This window comes from Rhinopithecus roxellana, chromosome 5, assembly GCF_007565055.1.
Source record: "Rhinopithecus roxellana isolate Shanxi Qingling chromosome 5, ASM756505v1, whole genome shotgun sequence".
Taxonomy (NCBI): Eukaryota; Metazoa; Chordata; class Mammalia; order Primates; family Cercopithecidae; genus Rhinopithecus; species Rhinopithecus roxellana.
In genome coordinates this window covers 114,983,685-115,008,958 of record NC_044553.1, presented here as the reverse complement: position 1 = coordinate 115,008,958, position 25,274 = coordinate 114,983,685, and the positions used below count along the sequence as shown (strand labels likewise).

The 25,274-nt window shown below is 38.0% G+C and overlaps 1 protein-coding gene across 4 annotated transcripts in view; it reads left to right on the top strand.

The window, feature by feature from the left end:
- Positions 1–25,274, top strand: part of EFL1 (elongation factor like GTPase 1) — a 138,771-nt gene that overhangs the window by 68,221 nt on the left and 45,276 nt on the right. The gene's annotated exons all lie outside the window — the stretch shown is intronic.

Below are 25,274 nucleotides of genomic sequence, written 5' to 3'. Positions count from 1 at the left end.
CCTCTTAAAGTAGACATAGTAATAGAAAGCTAGGTGTAGTCAGTAACAGCCAATCACTTATGAGGCAGGGGAGGGAAGAATGACCTTTTTCAGAATTTAAGTTGCGAAATACACCTTATACTCTGATAGGCAGTTTACAATGCCTGACAAAATGAGTCATCTTTTTGTTTTGCCAAATTTTACTCTAGCTAAGTGCCTCCAAGTTTAGGCAAAATAAGGACAAGTTAACTGTTCTTAAATGTAATAATGCCATGGACTCTCATGAATAGAAGTATTTGATAAGTAGAAAATAGTTATCTTTGACTTTGTGTTCAAAGTATAGGGGTTGCTTATGTGTAAAGCTGAAAGGGGATATAATTGGGTATATATGAGGAAGGCTGTGCATGAATTGAGTACAGGTGCTTTCTAAGTCCTAAGTTACTGCAGTGCTGCTTAGTACAGTGTCTAATACTTGATGGTGCTCAATACGGATTAATGGAATCTAAATTTCTTTCTCCACCAAGATCTCTGTCAAGTATATGTGATCATAAAGTTAACTGTTCTATTTTCAGGATCCAGTAGTCACAAACAATAGCAAAATCCTAGGGTGTTTTATCTTTCGTTTTTAAAAAACACATAATTTGAATTTTTTGTTTTAAAAGCAATACCCATTCTTTGTTAACAAATTTAGCTGGCACATTTTTATTTTGGTTTTACTCATTTGAATTTCAAAAGTTATACATGCTTATTGTGAAAATCCAGACAATAAAGAAGTGTCAAAATAAGTCTCCTCGTCTTTGCCACCACTTCTCTGATATAACCATTGATCACAAATCACCTTATAGCCTTCCATAGTTTTTCCTATAGTGCTCCTCTCACACACATGCTTTTGTACTTTTTTTGCCTACCTCTTTCTTTCTTTCTTTTTTTTAAATAAAAGTGGTATTGAATGTGTTATCAGTTTGGTGCAGTTCAACAGATATGTATTAAGCTCTTGCTTACACAGTGTCAAGAGCCACTGTACTATAAGTGTATATAATCTCTGTCCCTGGCAGTTTCTCACATTCTCTTTTGTCATGTTTCAAATTAATTACTGTTGCTATTCTCTTTATAAGTTCACAGGGCTTTCCACCTCATGGTATTGTGAAACCCAAATAATGTAATGTTTATTTTTTTTTTTTTTTTTTTTTTTTTTTTTTTTTTTTTTTTTTTTTTAGAAAGGATCAGAAACTTTTATTTTGTAAATTGTAAAGGTTTATGTGCCTGTTTGTTTTTTTTTTTTTTTTTTTTTTTTTTTTTTTTTTTTTTACATTTCTGCAAATTTTATTCATGGTAGGTGCTCTATACAGGTATACCATTTTACATTTTTTTTTTTTTTTTTTTATTATACTTTAAGTTCTAGGGTACATGTGCATAACGTGCAGGTTTGTTACATATGTATACTTATGCCATGTTGGTGTGCTGCACCCATCAACTCGTCAGCACCCATCAATTCATCATTTATATCATGTATAACTCCCCAATGCAATCCCTCCCTCCTCCCCCCTCCCCCCTCCCCATGATAGACCCCAGTGTGTGATGTTCCCCTTCCCGAGTCCAAGTGATCTCATTGTTCAGTTCCCACCTATGAGTGAGAACATGCGGTGTTTGGTTTTCTCTTCTTGTGATAGTTTGCTAAGAATGATGGTTTCCAGCTGCATCCATGTCCCTACAAAGGACGCAAACTCATCCTTTTTATGGCTGCATAGTATTCCATGGTGTATATGTGCCACATTTTCTTAATCCAGTCTGTCACAGATGGACATTTGGGTTGATTCCAAGTCTTTGCTATTGTGAATAGTGCCGCAATAAACATACGTGTACATGTGTCTTTGTAGTAGACTAATTTATAATCCTTTGGGTATATACCCAGTAGTGGGATGGCTGGGTCATATGGTACATCTAGTTCTAGATCCTTGAGGAATTGCCATACTGTTTTCCATAATGGTTGAACTAGTTTACAATCCCACCAACAGTGTAAAAGTGTTCCTATTTCTCCACATCCTCTCCAACACCTGTTGTTTCCTGACTTCTTAATGGTTGCCATTCTAACTGGTGTGAGATGGTATCTCATTGTGGTTTTGATTTGCATTTCTCTGATGGCCAGTGATGATGAGCATTTTTTCATGTGTCTGTTGGCTGTATGAATATCTTCTTTTGAGAAATGTCTGTTCATATCCTTTCCCCACTTTTTGATGGGGTTGTTTGTTTTTTTCTCGTATATTTGTTTGAGTTCTTTGTAGATTCTGGATATTAGCCCTTTGTCAGATGAGTAGGTTGCAAAAATTTTCTCCCATTCTGTAGGTTGCCTGTTCACTCTGATGGTAGTTTCTTTTGCTGTGCAAAAGCTCTTTAGTTTAATTAGATCCCATTTGTCAATTATGGCTTTTGCTGCCGTTGCTTTTGGTGTTTTAGACATGAAGTCCTTGCCCATGCCTATGTCCTGAATGGTACTACCTAGATTTTCTTCTAGGGTTTTTATGGTATTAGGTCTAACATTTAAGTCTCTAATCCATCTTGAATTAATCTTCGTATAAGGGGTAAGGAAAGGATCCAGTTTCAGCTTTCTACTTATGGCTAGCCAATTTTCCCAGCACCATTTATTAAATAGGGAATCCTTTCCCCATTTCTTGTTTCTCTCAGGTTTGTCAAAGATCAGATGGCTGTAGATGTGCGGTATTATTTCTGAGGACTCTGTTCTGTTCCATTGGTCTATAGCTCTGTTTTGGTACCAGTACCATGCTGTTTTGGTTACTGTAGCCTTGTAGTATAGTTTGAAGTCAGGTAGCGTGACGCCTCCAGCTTTGTCCTTTTGACTTAGGATTGTCTTGGCAATGCGGGCTCTTTTTTGGTTCCATATGAACTTTAAAGCAGTTTTTTCCAATTCCGTGAAGAAAGTCATTGGTAGCTTGATGGGGATGGCATTGAATCTATAAATAACCTTGGGGAGTATGGCCATTTTCACGATATTGATTCTTCCTATCCATGAGCATGGTATGTTCTTCCATTTGTTTGTGTCCTCTTTGATTTCACTGAGCAGTGGTTTGTAGTTCTCCTTGAAGAGGTCCTTTACATCCCTTGTAAGCTGGATTCCTAGGTATTTTATTCTCTTTGAAGCAATTGTGAATGGAAGTTCATTCCTGATTTGGCTCTCTGCTTGTCTGTTGCTGGTGTATAAGAATGCTTGTGATTTTTGCACATTAATTTTGTATCCTGAGACTTTGCTGAAGTTGCTTATCAGCTTAAGGAGATTTTGGGCTGAGACGATGGGGTTTTCTAAATATACAATCATGTCATCTGCAAACAGGGACAATTTGACTTCTTCTTTTCCTAACTGGATACCCTTGATTTCTTTCTCTTGCCTGATTGCCCTAGCCAGAACTTCCAACACTATGTTGAATAGGAGTGGTGAGAGAGGGCATCCCTGTCTTGTGCCAGTTTTCAAAGGGAATTTTTCCAGTTTTTGCCCATTCAGTATGATATTGGCTGTGGGTTTGTCATAAATAGCTCTTATTATTTTGAGGTACGTTCCATCAATACCGAATTTATTGAGCGTTTTTAGCATGAAGGGCTGTTGAATTTTGTCAAAAGCCTTTTCTGCATCTATTGAGACAATCATGTGGTTCTTGTCTTTGGTTCTGTTTATATGCTGGATTACGTTTATTGATTTGCGAATGTTGAACCAGCCTTGCATCCCAGGGATGAAGCCCACTTGATCATGGTGGATAAGCTTTTTGATGTGCTGCTGAATCCGGTTTGCCAGTATTTTATTGAGGATTTTTGCATCAATGTTCATCAGGGATATTGGTCTAAAATTCTCTTTTTTTGTTGTGTCTCTGCCAGGCTTTGGTATCAGGATGATGTTGGCCTCATAAAATGAGTTAGGGAGGATTCCCTCTTTTTCTATTGATTGGAATAGTTTCAGAAGGAATGGTACCAGCTCCTCCTTGTACCTCTGGTAGAATTCAGCTGTGAATCCATCTGGTCCTGGACTTTTTTTGGTGGGTAGGCTATTAATTGTTGCCTCAATTTCAGAGCCTGCTATTGGTCTATTCAGGGATTCAACTTCTTCCTGGTTTAGCCTTGGGAGAGTGTAAGTGTCCAGGAAATTATCCATTTCTTCTAGATTTTCTAGTTGATTTGCGTAGAGGCGTTTATAGTATTCTCTGATGGTAGTTTGTATTTCTGTGGGGTCAGTGGTGATATCCCCTTTATCATTTTTTATTGCATCTATTTGATTCCTCTCTCTTTTTTTCTTTATTAGCCTTGCTAGCGGTCTGTCAATTTTGTTGATCTTTTCAAAAAACCAACTCCTGGATTCATTGATTTTTTGGAGGGTTTTTTGTGTCTCTATCTCCTTCAGTTCTGCTCTGATCTTAGTTATTTCTTGCCTTCTGCTAGCTTTTGAATGTGATTGCTCTTGCCTCTCTAGTTCTTTTAATTGTGATGTTAGAGTGTCAATTTTAGATCTTTCCTGCTTTCTCTTGTGGGCATTTAGTGCTATAAATTTCCCTCTACACACTGCTTTAAATGTGTCCCAGAGATTCTGGTATGTTGTATCTTTGTTCTCATTGGTTTCAAAGAACATCTTTATTTCCGCTTTCATTTCGTTATGTACCCAGTAGTCATTCAGGAGCAGGTTGTTCAGTTTCCATGTAGTTGAGCGGTTTTGATTGAGTTTCTTAGTCCTGAGTTCTAGTTTGATTGCACTGTGGTCTGAGAGACAGTTTGTTATAATTTCTGTTCTTTTACATTTGCTGAGGAGTGCTTTACTTCCAATTATGTGGTCAATTTTGGAATAAGTGCGATGTGGTGCTGAGAAGAATGTATATTCTGTTGATTTGGGGTGGAGAGTTCTATAGATGTCTATTAGGTCCGCTTGGTGCAGAGATGAGTTCAATTCCTGGATATCCTTGTTAACTTTCTGTCTCGTTGATCTGTCTAATGTTGACAGCGGAGTGTTGAAGTCCCCCATTATTATTGTATGGGAGTCTAAGTCTCTTTGTAAGTCTCTAAGGACTTGCTTTATGAATCTGGGTGCTCCTGTATTGGGTGCATATATATTTAGGAGAGTTAGCTCTTCCTGTTGAATTGATCCCTTTACCATTATGTAATGGCCTTCTTTGTCTCTTTTGATCTTTGATGGTTTAAAGTCTGTTTTATCAGAGACTAGGATTGCAACCCCTGCTTTTTTTTGTTCTCCATTTGCTTGGTAGATCTTCCTCCATCCCTTTATTTTGAGCCTATGTATGTCTCTGCATGTGAGATGGGTCTCCTGAATACAGCAGACTGATGGGTCTTGACTCTTTATCCAGTTTGCCAGTCTGTGTCTTTTAATTGGAGCATTTAGTCCATTAACATTTAAGGTTAATATTGTTATGTGTGAACTTGATCCTGCCATTATGATATTAACTGGTTATTTTGCTCGTTAGTTGATGCAGTTTCTTCCTAGCCTCGATGGTCTTTACATTTTGCCAAGTTTTTGCGATGGCTGGTACCGGTTGTTCCTTTCCATGTTTAGGGCTTCCTTCAGGGTCTCTTGTAAGGCAGGCCTGGTGGTGACAAAATCTCTAAGCATTTGCTTATCTGTAAAGGATTTTATTTCTCCTTCACTTATGAAACTTAGTTTGGCTGGATATGAAATTCTGGGTTTAAAATTCTTTTCTTTAAGAACGTTGAATATTGGCCCCCACTCTCTTCTGGCTTGTAGAGTTTCTGCCGAGAGATCTGCTGTTAGTCTGATGGGCTTCCCTTTGTGGGTGACCCGACCTTTCTCTCTGGCTGCCCTTAAGATTTTTTCCTTCATTTCAACTTTGGTGAATCTGGCAATTATGTGTCTTGGAGTTGCTCTTCTGGAGGAGTATCTTTGTGGCGTTCTCTGTATTTCCTGAATTTGAATGTTGGCCTGCCCTACTAGGTTGGGGAAGTTCTCCTGGATGATATCCTGAAGAGTGTTTTCCAACTTGGTTCCATTTTCCCCCTCACTTTCAGGCACCCCAATCAGACGTAGATTTGGTCTTTTTACGTAATCCCATACTTCTTGCAGGCTTTGCTCATTTCTTTTTCTTCTTTTTCTTTTGGTTTCTCTTCTCGCTTCATTTCATTCATTTGATCTTCAATCGCTGATACTCTTTCTTCCAGTTGATCGAGTCGGTTACTGAAGCTTGTGCATTTGTCACGTATTTCTCGTGTCATGGTTTTCATCTCTGTCATTTCGTTTATGATCTTCTCTGCATTAATGAGTCTAGCTGTCAATTCTTCCACTCTTTTTTCAAGATTTTTAGTTTCTTTGCGCTGGGTACGTAATTCCTCCTTTAGCTCTGATAAGTTTGATGGACTGAAGCCTTCTTCTCTCCTCTCGTCCAAGTCATTCTCTGACCAGCTTTGATCCGTTGCTGGTGATGGGCTGCGCTCCTTTGCAGGGGGAGATGCGCTCTTATTTTTTGAATTTCCAGCTTTTCTGCCCTGCTTCTTCCCCATCTTTGTGGTTTTATCTGTCTCTGGTCTTTGATGGTGGTGACGAACTGATGGGGTTTTGGTATAGGTGTTCTTCCTGTTTGATAGTTTTCCTTCTGACAGTCAGAAGGACTCTCTGTTGGTCTGTTGGAGATTGCTTGAGGTCCACTCCAGACCCTGTTTGCCTGGGTATCAGCAGCAGAGGTTGCCGAAGATAGAATATTGCTGAACAGCGAGTGTACCTGTCTGATTCTTCCTTTGGAAGTGTCCTCTCAGGGGTGTACTCCACCCTGTGAGGTGTGGGGTGTCAGACTGCCCCTAGTGGGGGATTTCTCCCAGCTAGGCTACTCAGGGGTCAGGGACACACCTGAGCAGGCAGTCTGTCCGTTCTCAGATCTCAACCTCCGCGTTGGGAGATCCGCGGCTCTCCCCAAAGCTGTCAGACAGAGTCGTTCGCGTCTGCACCGGCTCCCGCTACTTCCCCTGTTGGTCTTCAGCTGTGCGCTGTCCCCAGAGGTGGAGACTACAGAGACAGGCAGGCTTCCTTGAGCTGCTGTGAGCTCCACCCAGTTCGAGCTTCCCAGCGGCTTTGTTTACCTACTTAAGCCTCAGCAATGGCGGGCGCCCCTCCCCCAGCCTCGCTGCTGCCTTGCGGATAGATTGCGGCAGACTGCTGTGTTAGCAGTGAGGGAGGCTTCGTGGGCGTGGGACCCTCCCGGCCAGGTGTGGGATATATTCTCCTGGAATGCCTGTATGCTTACAGCGCAGTATTGGGGTGGGAGTTACCCGATTTTCCAGGTGTTGTGTGTCTCAGTTCCCCTGGCTAGGAAAACGGATCCCCTTCCCCCTTGCGCTTCCAGGTGAGGCGATGCCTCGCCCTGCTTCAGCTCTCGCTGGTCAGGCTGCAGCAGCTGACCAGCACCGATTGTCCGGCACTCCCTAGTGAGATGACCCCAGTACCTCAGTTGAAAATGCAGAAATCACCGGTCTTCTGTGTCGCTCGCGCTGGGAGTTGGAGACTGGAGTTGTTCCTATTCGGCCATCTTGCTCCGCCCCCTCAATGTAATGTTTATTAAAGCACTTAGTTAAGCTTAAAGCAGTGAGTATGACTGCATGATTACTAAGAAGTGGTTATCCCTGAATAATTCAAATTTTTGTCACTGCTAAATCTGCTTCATCTGCTTATATTTTGATTATTTCAGTAGGTTCCATACATTTTCAAAACACCTGATTTTACTTACTGTATTTTTATTTTATTTTATTTTATTTTTTGAGACGGAATTTCACTCTTGTCACCCAGACTGGAGTGCAGTGGGGCGATCTCGGCTCACTTCAACCTCCACCTCCCAGGTTCAAGCTATTCTCTTTCCTCAGCCTCCTGAATAGCTGGGATTACAAGCACCCATCACGACATCAGGCTAATTTTTATATTTTTAGTAGAGATGAGGTTTCGCCATGTTGGCCAGGCTTGTCTTGAACTCCTGACCTCAAATGATCTGCCCACCTTAGCCTCCAAAGTGCTGGGATTACAGGCGTGAGCCACCGCACCCGGCCTGTATTTTTACTTTTACATGCAGTATGCCCAGCCTTCTTTGTCTCAGCAGATGTTTTTTAAAAATTCCTACTAGGCGTATCTTTAACAATTTTTTTCTTCCATATTCTTGGCTATATTTGATAGATGAGATATAATAGCAGATATTATAAATTTCATTCTGTTAACGTGTGTTTTAGAGTCTAAGATTTCTTCTAGCTTGTATTCCATGTTCATTATTGTTATTTTATCACTAATTAGTTACAGCCAGAGATTTTAAGTCAGTTGCAAATATAAAGTTCTTCTTTGTCAGAAAGACCACACACACCTCTTGAAAAGTTACTTTCAGTTTTGATCACATAATTTCCAAGTGTCTTCCAAGAAAGTGAGCATGATGGCCTTGAGTGAAAAACCTGTGGCACTTGACCAAAACCTCAGTTTGTTTCTAATTATGTCTGGATGGAGTGTAATTTGATTACAGCTGACTGGCCTGAAATGATCCCAGTAAGATGCTGAACTGAATCTGGATGAAAGTCTCACTATTTTCTACCCTCATCCAAGCACTATGGAATCACTGAAATGAATGAGTTTGGGATTTCATGTCCAAATCGATTTTTAATACTACCACCTTATGTTTTCATAGTACCGTATGCTTTTCAAAATGCTTTTATCTATAGTATTTGATCTGTGCAGTCTGTTTTTAGCTTCTATATTTCAAAGGCCAGTAATGGTTAGGTTGGAAGTAATACCTATTAGAATAGTGACTTTGAGAACTTTGAAATCATTTCCAGGTGTTTTAGATAGGCTACATTTGAGTGATGAAACTTTAAACTTCTTTTTTATAAAAGAAAACTTTACTGCTTGAACTAATCTTTTTAGAAATTAGTAGCCCCAGAGATTTCAGGGTGTTTTCTGTTGTTCTTCTTTTTTATATTTAATGGGTGTAACTTACTGCAATGTGAATAATGCATAATATTTGTAGGGAAAAGTAGGGAAGTAGCCAAGGAGAAAAGATGGGACAATGAAAACTGAGTTTTATTTAAATATCTGAGGCGATGGAAAGGAATTTTAAGCAATTATTTGAGAAAATAAACTCCCCTTTTTTTGATTACAGTAGGGATGGCAATAAGATGGAAAAAAAAATCAAGGAATGTTGGAGAATAAAATAATACCCGCCCAGTATATATATATTGGGGGCATTGTTGAGGTTGCACTTGTGATCTGATATCCATATTTAAGTGTTTTGTAGATATTAAAGTTAATTTGCATACATACATATATATCTGTATATATACACATATAAATCCAGATATACATGAATTATATATCTATATATAATACACATACGTAATACCTGTATAATAGATACTCCTATTTATCAGTATTATCACTTAGATTACTCAAGACCTGGAATATATGTTTGGAACAAAAGTAAAATCCCTTATTCTGGTTCTACTTGCCAGCCCCTTATTATTTTATACAAATGATTGGATCACTAACATGGCAAATAAAATTATTTTATACAAATGATTGGATCACTAACATGGCAAATAAATAAAGGGATCTATCCCCCTTTTTTTTATGAAGACCACTGATTTGAACACTTACACACTATGTGGCACAACTTTGTATGACTCACAAAACAAACATGGATACTTCCCTCTCTTGAAATGAACATAGACAAATCCATGGACATATAGAAAGATGTAGTATTCAAAAGTAAAGACCAGTTTGACCAACAGAAGTGATATTCCTGTCTGAAACAGACTTCTTGTACAAAACAGGAGAAAACTGAGAAAAATGAGTTATTACTCAAAGTAGAATTAAGAGGGCATTGCATTGATTAAAATCAGAGCAGATAGTCAAGGAAAACAAATGAACTGAGAACAGAAAATGTTACTGGAAATTAAAAACTTGGTTACAGAATTTTAAAACAAAGCAGTGAGGAACAGATTCAATACTGAAGAAACCTGAATCACTGAATGAGAAGAAAGATAAAGGAATTCTGATAGAACTCAAAGGAAAATAACGTGAATTTTTTTTTTTTTTTTTTTTTTTTTTTTTGAGACAGAGTCTCACTCTGTTGCCCAGGCTGGAGTGTGTGATCTTGACTCACTGCACCCTCCGCCTCCCAGGTTCAAGTGATTCTCCTACCTCAGCCTCCCAAGTACCTGGGACTACAGGCACGCACCACCACGCCTGGCTAATTTTTGTATTTTTAGTAGAGACAGGGTTTCACCATGTTGGCCAGGCTGATCTCGAACTCCTGACTGCAGATATCTGCCCACCTCAACCTCCCAAAGTGGTGGGATTACAGGCGTGAGCCACTGTGCTTAGCCCAGAACATGAAAATTTTAAGTGAAAAGACTGGAAACATGAAAAATATATACAGAGAATTCAATATAAATAAATGTATATGCTAATGTATATATGCGTGTGTGTTTATACTGGAAAGAATAATAAGAGAGAGATTTTAAGGACTTGCGCTCTCATCGGAAGAACACCCTTAGTAACAGGCATAGTTGGAGTACAGGAAAGACATTGGGAGAAAGAAGACCCTTAACCTAGACCTTGAAATAATCCAGAGAAAAATATGAATTTGAAGACTAAAGAAAATATTCCAGAACATCCAGATGGTTTGAAGCAGGATGCCCACTTTAAAAAATAATAGTTAAAAGAAAGAAAAGAAAGTCAAGTCAACATCAAGCATCTCTTCTTGGCTGCAGAATTTTGAGAGGAAAAAACATGTGATTCATGAATTGTCTAATCTTCTAGACTCTTGGAATGTAAGCTCCATATGGGTAGTGATTTTTTTCTACTCTTCCCTACTGTACCTCTTGTATCTAGAAAAACGTTTAGCACATGATACATACTCAGTAAATACAGTCATGCATTGCATGACAATGTTTCATTCAGTGAAGGACTACATATATATGATGATGGTCCCATAAGATTATCATACCCTGTTTTTAGTGAACCTTTTCTATATTTAGATATAGAAATACTTCCCATTGTGTTACAATTGTCTATAGTACTCACTACAGTAACAGGGTGTATAGGTTTGTAGCCTAGGAGCATTACACACCATATTGGCCTAGGTGTGTAGTAGGCTATACCATCTAAATTTGTGTGTCAGTATACTCTGTGTTCACAGAGTGATTAAATTGCTTAAGGATGCATTTCTTAGAATGTGTTCCTGTTGTTAAGTGATGCATGACTGTATTTGTAGAATGATTGAATGTATGAGCAAAAAAAAAAAGAAAAAAACATAAACACATTCTCTAACGTTGCAAAATCTCACCAAGTTTACCATTGATACACCTTTCATTTTAACAAAGAACTACTTAAAATAGTACTGCAGCTAACCAAGAAATGAATTATAATGTGAAACAGCATAGAGGAAAGAATAGAGAACAACGAAACTATTAATGTGTACAGGTTAAGCCAACTAAGTGTTTTTATAGTTTCTCAAGTTTAGGTCTTTTTAAAAATAATTGTTGAAAGGGAAGATGCACATTGTTTTAAAAAATCTGAATGTAGAATCTTTGTTTTAACAAAACCTAGAAAGTAGATAGAGTAGGATTGTAAGGTAAAAGAAAAGTTAACTTAAAAGATAGTGAATTTTTAACTTTTCCCAATGAGGAAGCAGCAGTTATAGCATTGTTCTTGATACAGGTAGAGACAGATAGATTTAGATTTTCTTTAAGGAACTCACTAGTCAGAGAGAGAAATAGGATATGTAATTTCCTACTAAGTGAAGATTTCTAAAAAAGAATGAAGAAAACTTCATTTGGTAAAATAAAACATAACAAAAAAACTAAGATGAAAAAGATAAGAAAATGGAAGTATGCTAGACCCAAGACAAAATGTATTACCACAGGAAATGTGAGAGAACTTAACAACTTAATTAAAAGAGAATGACTCTTTAGATTGGGCACTCCAAAAAACTCAAGAGAATCATGCTGTTTGCAGGAACCATGTGAAATAAAGCAGTTCAAAGTTTGAAAATAAAAGATAAAGACAACAATTGTTTAAAGTGAACAATTTTGTAAAGATAAAGATACAAATTTAGTGTTAGGTAGACGAAATTTCAAGAGGAAAAGCATTCAACAGGACAAAGAGTTATATTTTATTAAAGAAAAATACAGTTGGAACTAAACTTATAATGGTCATAAGTCTTTATGTCCCAAGTAAAGTAGCACTGAATTACAGAGTATCCTAAAAGTCTGGAAACACAGGGCCGTTTACTTCATTATTATAGTTATTACCGTGAAATATAGAACAAAATCTCAGTGTATATTGCTCCAAAAAATAACCATAGAATAATATGACTGAGATTAAGTTAAAGTAGATTAAGTAGATAAAAAAGAGTAAAATATAAAAATTTAAAAAGTATTCCCTCCTCCAGACGTTTTAGATACTGTGCATATAAAGCAAAACATTAAAATAAAAATTAGAATTTACAGAATAGAAATTGTGTGAGAAGACTTGGACATGCCTTCCAAAATTTGACATGTAAATTAGGTAGAGGATAAATATGAAAATAGAATATTTAAATAATATAAACAATAAGCTTGGTGTAATAGATATAAAATTTTGTACTCTAAGTGGAAATTAAGTTTAAAAATTGAATTTACTAGGTCACAAGAAAAGTTTTAATAAAATCTCCAAAATATAATCTGCATAAACTATTATTTATTTTCTGACCAAAATAAACTAAAACTCAAAGTTAATAATAAAAAGATGTTCAAAATAATTCTAATCAGCTAGATATTAAAATACAGTCTCCTAAGTCACTCTTAGAGCAAAGTAGAAATTAAGTTTGCAGTTACAGAGTAGAGCAATCCTTTGGTTTAAAACATTTACATTTCACTTTAACCAAACAGCTTTAGGATAAATTACACCTATTTTACAATATTTGTTTCCCTATTAGAAAGAAGTGAAACTGAAGCTCCAGGTATTTGTCACAGTGTTGGCCTCTTTGCTCATTGACAAGTGCCTCCTCTGTAGGAAAACACTACAGTAGCACTAGCGCTTATCATCCCCTGCAAACTTGCTTTGTAAGATGATGTATAATAAAGAACGTTTTTGCAATTACTCTTAAAAATTGATAAAAATAGCTTCCGTAGGAAGGTATAACAAAATATCCAAAGGGCATGGTGATCTCTACTCAGAGTTCAAGGAAATGAAAAACAACGTACCTCTAGAAATTAGTCTAAAATCACTACAGGCTGAGATTCCAGTCAGGGAGTGCTCAAAAGACTACCTAACAAGCACCTGAATCATTGAAATTATTTGCACAATATGAGATGTCAGTTCCAGGGGACCTGCAATTTAGAGCAAAACAAGCCTCGATCATCAAAGAGGACTCAAGCACTGTGGAGGTTGTAGACTAGAAACAGATACAGGAAAAAGACCAACACCAAGTCATGTGGGACTAGAACCTCCAAAAGGGTGGAATAGAACACTCAGGTCTGGAAATGGAAAAGGAAAACTGTTGGCTCATAAGAGCAGATGCTAAATTTTCAGGAAAATTGTTAACCGGTTGTTAAACTTGGCCATTATTAAAGATTAAATCACATAAATTTATAATCAAGTTAATTATATTAAAAATAAAGATAATGAATGCTTAAATGGACCAAAAAAAAAAGTGGCTGACATTTCTGATAATATCAAAACACAGTGAGACTGGAACACCTAATATTTGGAAATGATTCAGTTTGTGAGAGAGTATTTAACTGCCAGAGCATCCATTCTTTTGCCGTTTTATATGGTTAAGAGATATGCTTTTTAGGTTGGGCTTTACTAAAAAGCCAGACAATATAGTACTTTAGGCTAGAATATTTTTGTGTTATGTTAATGGCCTTTCCCCGCTATTGCTTTTTGGCCTTACCCCCTGCATTTTATAGATATTAATTAAAGATGGAAAGAAGTGTGCCTGTGTGGATTTAAAAATTGACAAAAGTAAGAATTCAACATATCAAAGCCTTTAGATGTGATTCCCAAACTCTGAGTATAAAAAGCTAGCCTTTGCTTTTATTATTTAGTGAGAAAAAAAAATCAACTATTCATTCCACCGAGGTAATCAGAGAAAGAATGACAAGTCCCCCTTACAAAAAAAAAGAAGATGCTAGTAAAGAAAAAAGCAAAAATTAAATTTTGTACAACAAAATATACTGGAATCGATAAGTAAATAGCAGATGTATTTAAAAAGATGAGTACAATAGTTAAATGTCTCACTGAGGAAAGGGGAAAACAAGTAAGTTAGGAATGAGTGGGAATGAAGAGATTTTAAATTGAGATTTGAAATAGAGATTTTAAATTGTAAGAAAATACTGTATAATTTTCAAGGCTAATTAATTTCCATATGCAAATATGCCCTTTGATTTTCTAGGGAAAAAAATGCTGCAAAACTGTTTCAACAATAGAGTCCTGAATATGTCAGTAACTAAAGGTACTGAGTTTTAGTTTAAATTTGCTTTTACTATTAAAGAGGTTGAACACTACCTTATATCTAAGTTGGCCACTTATGTTTTTTTAATTGTATTCTTTGGCTGTGCTTTTAAATTGTGGTATTCATTTTCTGATTTATTGGTAAAATCTTTTTATCTGAAGCTATTCATCTGTGTTCTGATCATTCTTTTCCATTTTTGACTTGCTTTTTAACTTTATTTGATTTTTTGCCATAAAAGTAAAAATTTATGGGAAAAGATATAATTTTAAAAAATTTTTTTCTGAATGTCTTTAAAGTTTTACAAGTTGGATTTTTTGTTTTTGGGTTTTTAGCTTTTTTCTTCTTTACTTTTTTCATTTATGAAGACATGCATTTTAATTTTATTTAATAATTACACATATGTGTCACTTTTTAATCCATCTAGATTTTTATCTTGGTTTATGGTATGGAGTAGAGATACAATTTTAACTTTAATTTTTTAGTTTTGAAAGTAGGTGACCCAGTGTTTTAACTCTATGAATTGAGGAACACACACACACACACACACACACACACACACACAGCCACACATGAAACATTCCTAAGAATTTGCATGTCTTCTGGGTTGGGGTAATATGTATGTTGTGAGTTCATTTGTAAATAGTCAGAACTTAACTTTATCTCTAAGAGACAAAATCCATTGTAGCAGTGGATATAAAAATAGATATCTTTCTTTTTCCTTCACTAAAGCATTTGCTTCACGTTAGCACAGCCTGGGGAAATGAAGGTCTCCTATTTGTTAGCTAAACAATGGACTTATTATTCACACTACTCTTTAAGTTGTTCTTGTCTCTAAATCCTCAGATAATAAAACTCTACATTTCTTTGTTTTTATGATTGCATGTATTTTCACCGTAGATTGTTTCACTCTATTTCATCTAATAATCCCTTATCTGTCAAATTGTGAGGAATTTGGGAGTTGGAAGTTTTCCTTTTCTTCCTTACAGTTTACCTGAGTATCTTTTTTTCCACTTCTTCTCCAAATTTGGGGGGGAAATTCCCAAAATAACATGAACATGAAATGCCGGAGAAACCATTTAGTAGGGCACTAGAGAGCACTGAAAAATACCTATGCTAACTTGGGCAGTTTGTTCTTCATCTCATTTTAGACTATGCTTTTAGTTTCCTTTTGTGGTTGGTCCTGCTGGGAAGGTACAGGTGGGTGCTGCTTTAATGTGAAATGTGACAGGTGGGTGCTGCTTTAATATGAAATGTGACTTACGGGGTAGTAGAAGGAACAGGTTCCTTCTCCTTCTCAGGGAGAGGACTCACTGTGGTAATTAATGCTTACTTCCACCAGGCAACTGAGCTTATGGTTCACAGGTCAACCGCATTGAAGGATTTTGTCTTTTCCATTGTTAGAATACCTTTCCTGGAGGTAATTAATGCTTCTAAATCACTCTCTGAGGTTGCTGTAAATGTGTGCTACCGTTTGCTTTATTACTTACCTCACGCTTCTGTTGTTTCCTGTGGGTACCAGGACTATTGTTTACTGTCCAGAACCTTATGTATCTCAACTACAGATCTTTTGCACAGTAATATAGCAGTTGGACCTTTCTAAGATAGACATTTATAATGACTTTTCAAAGAGGTTCAAAGATGATGAAATATTTTGGCTAAAAATAATTGTTAACCACTGATTATAGTGATAGTAAGACTAGGTCACTTTTCTTAGCCACTCTCTAGCCTGCTTCACATCTTTACCCACCTCTGAAGTCCCAGAGTTCTGAAGCCCCATAGAAAGTAAACCAAAACCATGGACACAAGCATGAAGGCATGACCAGTTCTAGCTACCGTTGAAAGGTGATTCCTCTATTATTAATATGTGCTGCTCAAGTATTCTGCTCTTGGACTTGTAAGATGACCTGATATTGTTCTAGGCAGACTTCCCAGTGCTTTGCAGTTTTTAGGGAATCCTGTGTTTGGTTTTATTTTAATGCTGACTTCAATAATTCCCTAAGAAACGTAACTAGCTGCCAACTGACCCTATTCACAGAGAACACAAGGGCCTATTGTAAATCCAGTGATAATATTCAAAATGGCTAAATATTCAGTTCCTCAGAGCTACAGAATACATTTTGCTAGACCATCTTTAGAACCTTTATTATTACATTTCTCCCAGCTCCTTCTGTCAGATTTAGGGGAGGGTGGTTCAAGTTATCACCAAACAAACCTGTTCTCGGCTAGCCCCTGTTGCTCTCTGTGGGGCGGTAGTGTGACATATTCAGCAGAGCAAGGACAATTGGGCCAGTGATTATTAATCCTGAAAGATGCCCCTAAGTGGTGTCTTATAACCAGATCCGGAGGAGGCAAGGATTTCTCCCCAAAATAAGGAGATTAACATCCCAAAGGAGGGAGTGAGAAAGCTGCCTGCTAAAAAACAAACTTTGTTGCCAAGTTCATTTTTATCTCATGTGTTTGAAGATTAAGCAGATGTATCCTGCAATATGCAATGCTTTGTTTGAGTTACTCAAGAACACCAAGTTTACTTTAAGGACAAAATTATTATAAAATAATAATTTTATAATAAATAAGAACTTTTCTTTCTGCCTACATTTGAAAAAGTTGGTACTTTTTGCTGTTGAGTATATAGCCAGAGGGCTTCTATGGTAAAATCCTCTGGACAAATCCCTGGTTTTGCCATCTCCTTCTCAGTAAACCTTGGTATCAGGTGGGCTGTCACCTCCCAATTCCCTTCCCTCCTTGCTGGGCTTTTTCACCTGCAAACTTCTTTGTTGTCTTTCCACCTCATACCCTCTAAAAATGCCCCAGTACCAGAGCAGCTCCAATCTTGGCGTAAGGTTGGATGCCTAATTTTCCTCCTGATTGTACGCTGGTGCCTTCACTGGCTGACTGTTCTGGTGATTAAATCTGACTTCATACCACATTTTGGCTCCATGTCCTTCATACCTGTAAAATATGATATATAGGCAACTTGCCATCCTCTTTGGCCCAACCTGTCCTTCCTAACAGAATAATACTTCAGATATAGGTGACCATTAAAGGAACCTGTTACTTTGTAAACTGTCCTTGTGCTTCATGAAAGAAAACCTAAGATTGAGTTAGCAGCTACTTCAGACTATTAGCTCACACCAAACGTATTGTCAACCACAAACCGAAGAGCTTTTTCCAAACAAATAGCAGCCTAGAAATATGCCTGTTTGTACAACTGGTTTTTTCTTTGTTTGTTTGTTCTTTGAGACAGAGTCTCGCTCTGTTGCCCAGGCTGGAGAGTGCAGTGGTGTGATCTCAGCTCACTGCAACCTCTGCCTCCTGTGTTCAACTGATTCTTGTGCCTCAGCCTCCTGAGAGCTGGGACTACAGGTGTGTGCCACCACAGCTGGCTAATTTTGTATTTTAGTAGAGATGGGGTTTTGCTATGTTGACCATGCTGGCCTCAAACTCCTAACCTCATGATCTGCCTGCCTCGGCCTCCCAAAGTGCTGGGATTACAGGTGTGAGCCACTGTGCCCAGCCACAGCTGATTTTTTGACCTAAGTGCAATATTTTATTAATTTTGTACATGGAACATGGAGGGAACTGGAAGTTTTTAGGGGACCGGAGGTTATGAAAAAAGAAGTATTTGGGAAGATGTGATAGCCAGCTTTCAAGAATTTAAAGGCTTGTGTTATTCCAGAAAGTAAAACTAGAAGCAATGGTGTTATAATACAAAATGTGATTTGAATATAACACAGGAAAACCAGGAAGAGCCGAGGGGTAGAGGTAGTGTCATGTTCATTGGCCTACTAGAGAACTTGTTATGCAGGAGATGTTCATAATGAATAAGTGAATTCATATATATACACACACACATGCATACACACACACATGGACACACATAAGTTAGAATTCATGACCATCTTCTCTTAGGGATATTATGAAAGAGATTCCACATTGCAGGCAAGTTGTTTTAAAGCAAGTAAATTGCCAAGCTGCTTCTACTTCTAGAGCTCTGTGTTCACATGGTTGCTGAGGATAGTAAATGTATATCAGGTAACAGATACTTTTCTGTCCATCCCATGTCAAGTATAGTCACAAAGTTTGTCTGAAATGATTTTCAGAAGCTTTAAAATTTATTTTTGTGGATATGCAAAATGCAGAAATATAAATTAACTTCAGTCTTACTGGTCATCTGGAGATCATTTTGTCACAGTCAGTTACATTTAGGAAAAACTATATATTGAGTTACAGAATGTGCCATAATGAAAGGGAAATTTGCTAATAGAATCATAAGACCCTATGTATTTAGAGCTTAAAGTAACTTGGGATACCATTTTATCCCTTCTATATTTTTTATGAAAGACTTTTTAAGAATCTAGCTGATATTCGTGATAACTGGTCAATTAAAAAAAAATTTTAGGCCAGGTGCAGCAGCTCACACCTGTAATCCCAGCAGTTCAGGAGGCCGAGGCAGACAGATTGTTTGAGCCCAGGAGTTCGAGACCAGCCTGGATAGCATGGTGAAATCTCTTCTTTACAAAAATACAAAAATTAGCCAGGCATGGTAGCCTAAGCTTGTAGTGCCAGCTACTGAGGAGGCTGAGATGAGAGAACCCCCCTGAGCCCAGGAAGGTAGAGGCTGCAGTGAGCCATGATTGTACTACTGTACTCCAGCCTGTCTTAAAAAAAAAAAAAAGAAAAATTACCTATATACCATGTTTATCTTCTTACCAAGCTACCGAGAAGTATACCTTTTTATGTTAAAAGGGGAGAGGAAGGGATCTTATATGATTAATGTTATTTTATTCTACTTTACTTTTTATAAAAATCAAAATTTATCTTAGTAGTTTTTACTTCTGGATCATAGAATTTGTTGTCACATTCAGATTGACTATATTTTTTCTCGTGGCTGAATGAATGTTATGTTTTTCTAAAACCAGTCCCTTTTAATGGATAATTAGTCTATTGCCATGGTCATTGTGTTTCCTGTTTGAGGCAGTGTTCCAGTGGTAATCAGTATATTTTGTTGTGGTGGTGGTTTTTTCTTTTTTTTCTTTTTTTTTTTTTTTGCCAGTTTAATCACAGTTAGTGCTTCATTTTTTCGTTTGATCTGTAACACAAATTGGGTTCACTCATTCATTCAACAGGTATCTATGAAGGATCTACTAGATGCCAAATATAGCAATTCTGGTGAGTATCTGAGTAGAGAGACAGTAAGGCCATAGTGAGTAGGAGTTGGGGAGTGGGGATGGGGAAGAGGTAAGAGATTAGAGGAAAGAAGATAGCAAAGCCGGAGGTGCTGAAGCAACACCTGAGGTCTTCCTATGTGTGATCAGTAGAAGTGTGGAAGCTGGGATAGAATAGAGTTAGTACTCTCTCACAGTTTCCTTGCCTGATTGTGTTTAGATTGTCAAGGTACTTAGTCCCTCATTTTTCCTTTCAGGGTTCCAGTTGATGTTAATTTTAAACCAGTTTCACCCATAGAGAGATATTTGTAGACAAGGGACCTAGTATTTATTTGCCCAACTCTTTTGCTTTTCTGTAAGGATGATTCTGGGTTTAGACACTGGTCTTTTTGGAATTATTGCTTCACCCTCTCCACCTTGATGCCCCCCTCCCCGTTTCTGTGCATAACCAGCTGTATAGAAGTGAGGGTGGACCCCTGCCTCTTTGTTCCCACCAGTTAGTCTGCCTCCCTTCTCCTTCTCTACCAGCTAGATTTGGCATTTTTACTTTTCTTTCAGTGGAGGGAGGGAGGACCACTGTGAAGGAGATTTCAATGATTGTGAAAAGGAGAGGATATATTATGACTTGGCCTTAGAAAATATAGCCTTCTTATCTGGGAGATATTGAGGAAACATGGCACAGAGGAAAAAAAACTGGCCTAGAAGTCAGGAAAACTGGGCTGTCTCCAGAACTGCCAGAGATTATCTGGTCTGGGATGTGCCTTTCCCCACGCTACCCTCAGATTCCTCATTAGTAGAGTAGGTGAGATCTGAGGACTTGCTGGAGTTTACATTTTTGTCATTCTGTCTTTAAAATCAATCAGAGACAGTGCTATTTTACAATCAAACTATAAAACTTGCTTGCACAGCTTAAAAAAATAATTCATGTTGACTAAAACAGACCATTTTAGAGATGATTTTGTTTACCTGATAAGGTACTGGGTCTGGAAACCTGACTGCTTCCATATCTCCCTGAAGGCTTTTCTCATTACCTGAGTGTACTAGGAAGTATTGCCACCTCTTCTGCCACATAAGCCAAATCCCATGAGCCATTCTGTTTTTTATTTGTTTAATTTATTTATTTAGCGAGAGGGTCTCACTCTGTTGCCCTGGCTAGATTGCGGTGGCACGATCATAGCTTACTGTAACCTCGAACTTCTGAGCTCAAGTAATCCTCCTGCCTCAGCCTCCTGAGTAGCTGGGACTACAGGCACCTGCCACCATGCCTGGCTGATTTTTACTTTTTTATTTATTTATTTATTTATTTATTTATTTATTTATTTATTTATTTATTTTTGAGAGAGAGTCTTGCTGTGTTTCCCAGGCTGGTCTTGAACTCCTGGGCCTCTTTCCTCAGCCTCCCAAAGTTCTGGGATTACAGGTGTGAGCCACCATGCTAAGCCCATTTTCTTTATGGAGAATAGTAATGCAAATAGTTATGGATTAGCTTCAGTATAGACTGTATTATTTTCTAGGGTTCAGAGGAGGGGCAAGTCCAGAGAATTGGTAGAATGAGCTCTTGAAAGTGATTAGAGTACCTCCTGGAATGAAATTCCTCCTAAGGGAGAAGAAACCAGGCATGACAGGGTAATCCAGTAGTCAAGCTTTAGTCTCAAGAGGGAGGAATGATGTGCTGCCTGTCACTTGATTTGCCTTTTGGCCCAGCCCTGTTGCTCCCCTGATTGAGACCTTTGGAAGGTAAGAGTAAAACCTGGAAGAACTGACCTCTGTAAGACATTGGATCACAGCAATGCCTTTTTTCCTCTAAGAGAGTGAGGCAGAAGAAAGGAGCATTTCCACTATTCCAGAAACCATTGCAGAGTTTGGGTACCCTGACAACCCATTAAGTATCTATGGTAAGTATGAGCTCTTGAGCCCATGAGGAATCTCCACTAGGATGCCCAGATTAGTTGATGAACACATTCCAAATAAGGCCCCGTATGAACTGGTGGAGACAGAGAGCCAGTGTGATTTGATTGTTATTATTAATCTAACTTCACTGGTAGTCATAGGCTGGGAAGCCTTGAAAAAATTCTTTGCGTTAGTCTGTCTTTTGAAAGCTTCTTCAAAGATGCTCTATCAGCATGTTTGCTTCGTATTACAGTGGAATTCTTTAGTTTGTTGCTGATAAGTCTGAAGAACGCTTGTTGAGAAGACACACCTGAGTACCTCAATAGAGTAAAGGGGATTCCCGTGAAAATGCTTTATGAGTCTTCTACTTGGGGTCACTTAAAAATGATAATCTTACCTCACAGTATTTTTGGGGTCTTTATTCAGAGAGTCACATATACAAGGCCATCACGTTCCACATTGTGGAAATCATCAACTTGAAATAACTTTCACGTTATTTTCCTAGCCTACATTTTGCTCTCTGGTTTTCTCAGAGCCAAAGAAATATTTCCCATGATGTGAGCTGAGATTATTTTACTCTGCTAGTGGTTAGATTTTGGCAGTGGCAGATGGTAAAAGTGGAAGGAGACACTTGGAAATTCTTTGAGTAATGTGTTGGATATTTTTTAATAAATAAATAAAGGCAGCTGTAGAGAAGCATGTGGTGCTGGGGATTGTTTTGCTTTCCCAAAAACTGAAGCAGACCAAAATCAAAGAACAGTTTTCTAAGCCTTTTTGAGCATCTTCCAATGGATATTTAAAAGACCAAACTTGATGTGAACCACAATGTCAGGAGCCAGAGTGTACACAGAAGTATGCAGCCAGGAGGAGGCTGGTTACATGCACTTGAGTAAGGAAGTGATTTGGTTGAGGACAGACCTGGCCAGGAGAATCAGTGTAAAGACTTCGCAGTGAAAGCCACATTTTATCAGTCATTAGAGGATGTAGAGAAAATTGATACAAGGAGACAAACCATGTGCCCTCCCCTTTGCTGCCAGTTTTTTTTTTCTTTTTCTTTTTTTTTTTTTTTTTTGAGACGGAGTCTCGCTCTGTCACCCAGGCTGGAGTGCTGTGGCGGGATCTCAGCTCACTGCAAGCTCCGCCTCCCGGGTTCACGCCATTCTCAGCCTCCCAGGTAGCTGGGACTACAGGCGCCGCCACCTCGCCCGGATAGTTTTTTGTAGTTTTTAGTAGAGACGGGGTTTCACCGTGTTAGCCAGGATGGTCTCGATCTCCTGACCTCGCGATCCGCCCATCTCGGCCTCCCAAAGTGCTAGGATTACAGGCTTGAGCCACCGCGCCCGGCCCAGTTTTTTTTTTTTTAATAGGTTCTGAAATGGTTTGTTTTTATTAGTTGCAGTTATTAGCATCTCTAAAAGACTCAGAAACACTTAAAATACCCATGTAATTTGTGTCATATAACATTTTTAGTAAACTTATTGATGCATAATATGCATATAGAAAAGTATTCAAATCTTAAATGCACAGCTTGATGAATTTTCATAAACTGAATGTATGCCAGTGTAACTAGTACCCAGACCCAGAAACAGAAACATCCCAAACATCCCAAAAGCCAAGCTCCTTTCTCATTACTGCCACCGCACCCCGTCACCCTATTAGATTTACCTGATTTTAAGCTTTATATATAGAATGTGCTCTTGTGTTGGGCACTTTTCATTTAGCATTCTGTTTATGAGGTTCATCCATGTCGTGGCACATGGTTGTGATTTGCTCATTCATGTTGCTGTGCTGTGTGACTACCACAGTTTATTTATCCACTCTTCTGTTGTTGGATATTTAAGTAATTTCCGGTATTTGACTATTACGAATATTGTCGCTTTGAATATTCTTACATGTGTCTTTTGGTTAATATGCCTATGCTTTCTGATGGAAAGAAATTGCTGGGTCATAGAGTAGGCATATGCTCAAGCTTAGTTAATGTACCACTTTATGCTTCCCCCAAGGGTATCTGAAAGTTCCAGTTGCTCTATATCTTTGTTCCTACTTGTTTTTGCTTTCATTTGAGTCATTTTTGTGTGTATGGGGTAGTATCTTACGTAGATTTTGCTGGTGACTAGAGAAGCAAAAAGTCCTTTTCATTTATATATTGACCTTTGTTGTTTACTGATTTGTGGAATGCCTGTTAAGTCTTTACCCACTTTTAGATTCTCCGCATTTTTTGTATTGATTTATAGGCATTCTTTATATATTCTGCATAAAAGTCCCTGGTTGAGTATATGTATTGCAAATATTTTCTCCTCTGCAAGTTATCTTGCTGCCCTCTAATGATGTCTCTTGATAAACGGAAGTTCTTCGTTTTAATATAATCTAATATTTTTCAATTTTTTCTTTTAAGATTGATGCTTTTTGTGTCATGTTTAAGAAATCTGCTTATTCCAAAGTCATGGCGATATTCTGTGTTGTTATTCTCTAAGCTTTTTTTGTTTTACTTATCGTATTTAGATCTGTAGTCCATCTGACACTGGTTTTTGTAACAGATGTAAGGTAGGAGTCAATGTCAGTTATTTTTTTCAATCAGATATCTGGTTGACTTAAAACCGTTATCACATCCCCACTGTACTGCAGTGTCGCCATTGCCAATCAGTTTGTGTAGTTTACATCCTCAATAATGGCAGCTCTTTAATTCAAAGGTTATGGTAGCTTGTGTCTAATAACTTTTCCGGGTAAAAATTACATTTTTTTTATTTTAAAAGATTACTTGTAATCTCAATACTGGCATTCCTACAGTTTACATTTTAGTTCTTATTCTATTTTTATTTATATAATCCTATTTACATTGAATTACATATTCTACTTTATTTCTAAGTAGTCTTCAAAATTCAGTTTTTAAGATGTAGTCTCGCTCTGTTGCCCAGGTCTTGAACCTCCTGGGTTCAAGCAGTTCTCCCACCTCAGCCTTCCGAGTAGCTGGGATTACAGGTGCCTTTCACCTCACCCAGCTAATTTTTGCATTTTTAGTAGAGACAGGGTTTCACCATGTTGGCCAGGCTGGTCTTTAACTCCTGACTCCCAGGGTGCTGGGATTACAGGCGTGAGCCGCTGTGCCCAGCCAATACTGTGTTTTTATAACATAAAATCAAAACCCGTAACTGCTATAGTATAAAACCCCATTCATATTGAAAATGGTATTAATACCAAAAATTCAACCTGTAGTTCTGGTTATTTCATTGATCTACTAAGTGAGAAAGAAAATGTGAAGGTTGTTTTTTTTTTTTTTTCAGTCCACAATAACAGAACTGCTTTGAAAGTTGCTGCTTCTCACCAGGAAGTAATGCATGCACTGTAAAAGATACTGACTTGAATTGAAATGATCAGTATTTGCTTAAAAATTAGTTAATATTCTAATATTGTTACTTTTGCCTTTTAGGAATTCAGTTTCTTCAAGTAAGCTGTATCAATGTCATAGTCAGTACCTGTGCCACATCAAGATGCAGACATAGGGCCGGGCGCGGTGGCTCAAGCCTGTAATCCCAGCACTTTGGGAGGCCGAGGCGGGCGGATCACGAGGTCAGGCGATCGAGACCATCCTGGCTAACACGGTGAAACCCCGTTTCTACTAAAAATACAAGGAAATTAGCTGGGCGTGGTGGCGGGCCCCTGTAGTCCCAGCTACTCAGGAGGCTGAGGCAGGAGAATGGCGTGAACCTGGGGGATGGAGCTTGCAGTGAGCCGAGATCGCGCCACTGCACTCCAGCCTGGG